Source organism: Schistocerca gregaria, unplaced genomic scaffold, assembly GCF_023897955.1.
Source record: "Schistocerca gregaria isolate iqSchGreg1 unplaced genomic scaffold, iqSchGreg1.2 ptg001498l, whole genome shotgun sequence".
In the NCBI taxonomy this organism is placed as follows: Eukaryota; Metazoa; Arthropoda; class Insecta; order Orthoptera; family Acrididae; genus Schistocerca; species Schistocerca gregaria.
This window is the reverse complement of record NW_026062787.1, coordinates 5,001-10,000: the sequence shown is the minus strand read 5'-3', so window position 1 is coordinate 10,000 and position 5,000 is coordinate 5,001. Positions and strand designations below refer to the sequence as shown.

At 53.6% G+C, this 5,000-nt stretch overlaps 1 non-coding gene across 1 annotated transcript in view; it reads right to left on the bottom strand.

The window, feature by feature from the left end:
- LOC126332699 (small subunit ribosomal RNA) overlaps window positions 1-498 on the bottom strand; it is a 1,893-nt gene extending 1,395 nt beyond the window's left edge. The window contains exon 1 of the ribosomal RNA XR_007563873.1: window positions 1-498. This exon is cut by the window's left edge and continues 1,395 nt beyond it. This is a non-coding gene — a ribosomal RNA (small subunit ribosomal RNA).
- Between the last annotated feature and the right edge of the window lie 4,502 nt (window positions 499-5,000).

Here is a 5,000-nt window from a genome sequence, read left to right as displayed (position 1 = left end):
CGTTATTTTTCGTCACTACCTCCCCGTGCCGGGAGTGGGTAATTTGCGCGCCTGCTGCCTTCCTTGGATGTGGTAGCCGTTTCTCAGGCTCCCTCTCCGGAATCGAACCCTGATTCCCCGTTACCCGTTACAACCATGGTAGGCGCAGAACCTACCATCGACAGTTGATAAGGCAGACATTTGAAAGATGCGTCGCCGGTACGAGGACCGTGCGATCAGCCCAAAGTTATTCAGAGTCACCAAGGCAAACGGACCAGACGAGCCAATCCGATTGGTTTTGATCTAATAAAAGCGTCCCTTCCATCTCTGGTCGGGACTCTGTTTGCATGTATTAGCTCTAGAATTACCACAGTTATCCAAGTAACGTGGGTACGATCTAAGGAACCATAACTGATTTAATGAGCCATTCGCGGTTTCACCTTAATGCGGCTTGTACTGAGACATGCATGGCTTAATCTTTGAGACAAGCATATGACTACTGGCAGGATCAACCAGGGAGCTGCGTCAACGAGAGCTGAGCAGCCGGCCGCCCGGGAGTGTGTCCCGAGGGCCCGCGCGAACACGCAAGCGTCCGCTCAATTATTCTGCAAACAGGAGGAGGCTGAGCTCCCCTGCACGATACACCTCGAAACCCTCTCAGGTCCCGGCGGCGCGCAGCGCCGTCCTAAGTACTTGGTCGGGTTCGAGAGAGGCGCAATCGCCCGGAGATAGGCGAGTAGACGCTTTCAGTGCGAACACCCGTGCTCCCAACTGAGCTTGCCGCTGCCGACAGAGGCCCGGGAGCGTGCTGTCGTGGCATTGCCGGCGGGAAACAACACGCGCCACCTACGGTGACCGGCAGCTCCAACGCCAGCGCCACAGAAGGGCAAAGCCCCACTTGGGTGCAGAAGCGAACTCTCCCAGCACAGCGCACGCGCCAACACGTCCGCAGAGCTGCGATACAAACCACCTGCGAGAACCGCTGGGGGCGACCGAGCAGCAGACGGCGTCGCGACGCCGAGTGCCGGGCGGCGGCGCATCCTCAACGCACACAGTCCGCAATCGGACCAGCACACTGCAGATGTCCACCGCGCTTCGCACCGGGCTCGGCAGAACCCACTTTGGCCGCCTGGCGCCGCGCGCAGGGTGCGCCGGCGCATAGCTGGGACGCCAGCCGGGCCCGTCGGCCGGCGCTCCTGCCACTGGGCGCCCCCCACCAGCCGGCTGTAGTGCGTGCGCTCACGCAGCGCGCGGCCAGCACGCCGGGCGGCCCCCCCTCACCGGCCGGGGACTGTCCCGCCAAGCCACAGCCTCGTATCGCTTCATACCCACATGGCCAACTCAGGTTCGGGGGCATGGCGGGTACCGCCGAAACAACCGGTTCACAGATGTACCGATCGTCGCTATCACCGATGCACCTGCAGCGCGAACAACCGCTCAACAACTGATTTCCAGTTCATTTGCGGATCTTTGGCAGCAAACGTATACGTCAATCTACATTTGCGAAATCTACGATTCTGGCATGCCTGCATGTTATGTGTCACGACACGCTACATCAGCCCACATACACACTGCGGCATGTACACGAGAGAACACGTGGAAGATGGTCCGCGCACGTGTGCAATGTCCCTTGCGCGGTCGACTGTCAACCGGCCTCTGTAGCATGTCGCAGATGTGGAACGCGGTCCACCGTGCTATCATGTTGTGTGGGGCAATACGATTAAATAGGAAAACCCTCGTCGCTACATCAACAGACGGCTCACGCTGATTCCCGGCAGAGGGAGGAGGGGGGGGGGGGGCCAACATGCAATACTTTCGTCCGTACCTACTTACCACATGTCTGTACGGCGTACAACAGTGCAATCTCGCTGTAATGGGGAGACGAGAGAAGTAGCATCGTGCACAACATATGGCCCTTATGATTCGCCATTGTAGGGCGCAGCCGGTGTACGGTCAAGCATGTGCCACATTATGTCACTCAGTACGTAACGACGGATGATCAGTGTGGGTTACGCGTACATCAGCGGACAGTCCACACAGGCCGTACCACAACGTACACTGACTGCATCGACAACCGAATGCAACTGAACAGCTGCAAGGCTCATTTCACAAACAAACGCCTGACCGACCAGCTTGGAAGGGCAGGAGGGGAGGGCGATATTCGTTCTGTAGCGGTACACCCTTCCAGTGGTTAGCGGGACTGTGTAGAAAGTACGCAACACTCGAAAGACCTTTATGTGAGGGTACGCACCATGGCATCAAGAAATACACATGACACCAGAGGATCCAAGCAGTGAACTATGTTCAGAGGGTTGCTGTTAGGCAAAGCTACATTCCTGTGACGTTACATGTGACAGTTAAGGTGCAGTGTAAGTTAGGTTAAGGTGCAGTGTAAGTTAGGTTAAGGTGCAGTGTAAGTTAGGTTAAGGTGCAGTGTAAGTTAGGTTAAGGTGCAGTGTAAGTTAGGTTAAGGTGCAGTGTAAGTTAGGTTAAGGTGCAGTGTAAGTTAGGTTAAGGTGCAGTGTAAGTTAGGTTAAGGTGCAGTGTAAGTTAGGTTAAGGTGCAGTGTAAGTTAGGTTAAGGTGCAGTGTAAGTTAGGTTAAGGTGCAGTGTAAGTTAGGTTAAGGTGCAGTGTAAGTTAGGTTAAGGTGCAGTGTAAGTTAGGTTAAGGTGCAGTGTAACTTAGGTTAAGGTGCAGTGTAACTTAGGTTAAGGTGCAGTGTAACTTAGGTTAAGGTGCAGTGTAACTTAGGTTAAGGTGCAGTGTAACTTAGGTTAAGGTGCAGTGTAACTTAGGTTAAGGTGCAGTGTAACTTAGGTTAAGGTGCAGTTTAACTTAGGTTAAGGTGCAGTGTAACTTAGGTTAAGGTGCAGTGTAACTTAGGTTAAGGTGCAGTGTAACTTAGGTTAAGGTGCAGTGTAACTTAGGTTAAGGTGCAGTGTAACTTAGGTTAAGGTGCAGTGTAACTTAGGTTAAGGTGCAGTGTAACTTAGGTTAAGGTGCAGTGTAACTTAGGTTAAGGTGCAGTGTAACTTAGGTTAAGGTGCAGTGTAAGTTAGGTTAAGGTGCAGTGTAAGTTAGGTTAAGGTGCAGTGTAAGTTAGGTTAAGGTGCAGTGTAAGTTAGGTTAAGGTGCAGTGTAAGTTAGGTTAAGGTGCAGTGTAAGTTAGGTTAAGGTGCAGTGTAAGTTAGGTTAAGGTGCAGCGTAAGTTAGGTTAAGGTGCAGCGTAACTTAGGTTAAGGTGCAGCGTAACTTAGGTTAAGGTGCAGCGTAACTTAGGTTAAGGTGCAGCGTAACTTAGGTTAAGGTGCAGCGTAACTTAGGTTAAGGTGCAGCGTAACTTAGGTTAAGGTGCAGCGTAACTTAGGTTAAGGTGCAGCGTAACTTAGGTTAAGGTGCAGCGTAACTTAGGTTAGGGGCCAACGTGGGTTAGGTTAGGGGCCAACGTGGGTTAGGTTAGGGGCCAACGTGGGTTAGGTTAGGGGCCAACGTGGGTTAGGTTAGGGGCCAACGTGGGTTAGGTTAGGGGCCAACGTGGGTTAGGTTAGGGGCCAACGTGGGTTAGGTTAGGGGCCAACGTGGGTTAGGTTAGGGGCCAACGTGGGTTAGGTTAGGGGCCAACGTGGGTTAGGTTAGGGGCCAACGTGGGTTAGGTTAGGGGCCAACGTGGGTTAGGTTAGGGGCCAACGTGGGTTAGGTTAGGGGCCAACGTGGGTTAGGTTAGGGGCCAACGTGGGTTAGGTTAGGGGCCAACGTGGGTTAGGTTAGGGGCCAACGTGGGTTAGGTTAGGGGCCAACGTGGGTTAGGTTAGGGGCCAACGTGGGTTAGGTTAGGGGCCAACGTGGGTTAGGTTAGGGGCCAACGTGGGTTAGGTTAGGGGCCAACGTGGGTTAGGTTAAGGGCCAACGTGGGTTAGGTTAAGGGCCAACGTGGGTTAGGTTAAGGGCCAACGTGGGTTAGGTTAAGGGCCAACGTGGGTTAGGTTAAGGGCCAACGTGGGTTAGGTTAAGGGCCAACGTGGGTTAGGTTAAGGGCCAACGTGGGTTAGGTTGCCAGAGATGTGTCAAATCAGGATGTACGTTTGGCTGGTGTCAGGTGGTGGGTTGGTTCGATGCCTTTATAAGGGGTGTGGCCAAAGGGTATTTTATTACTTGTACCTTTTGTGTTGTGGCGTGGCGTTGCGTCCTGTGTTGATACTGGGTGGACCACTGTGGGTGTTGCTGGCTGATTTGAGCTGCGTTGTTTGCGGGTGATGTGAGACATTCTGTCTTATTAGTGGACGTGACGTTCCTCTTGTCGTTGTTTGGATAGTGTCCTGTGGCAGCGAGGATAAAATGGATGTTGTTGAACGATAGTGCTTTGGTGCTTTCGCTTTGTTACACACAGAGTGGACTGTGAGATAGGGTGACTGGGTCGAGTGCGGTTCACACTGTCCTCCCCAGTTTACAGTATGTATCATCTATGTATGTGGTCCTGCATCATTTACTAAGGAGGGACGTCAGACGACTGAAATATTAGTTATGTACTGATGTAAAGCAGAATGCTTACCTTCCACCAGTGGGCGAGTATCGACTCTGCCCCAGAGTTGCCACCGCAGGAAGAGGTGTCGGAAACACTACCCGCACACCGTCACCACTGTGCGGGGGGACGGACCCTCTATATCCTCAGCGGCGCACTCTTTGCCACCGAGCGTCACGTCTCGCGGCCCGCCGTCCAGAGCATGTATTGGGACAGCGGGACTTTGGCTTTTGGGAGATAACTCTTCATGAAGTGGAAGATATAGGGGTGGACTGCAATGTACGATTGCGGGAAAAGTCCGCCGTACATCCGCTCGAGTTGCGAGTCGGGCGGTGGGGGTGGCGCATTCACAGGTGCGGCTGGAGTGACCGTCGGTCCACCACTTTTGACTCGATTTGCGTCACCTGCGGTGAAGAGGGGGTGCAGCAGGCGTTTTACTCTGGGTCGTCAAGCGGGCGCTGTAGGCGACATCGACATCATAGTCGGCCGGCCGTCTCATAG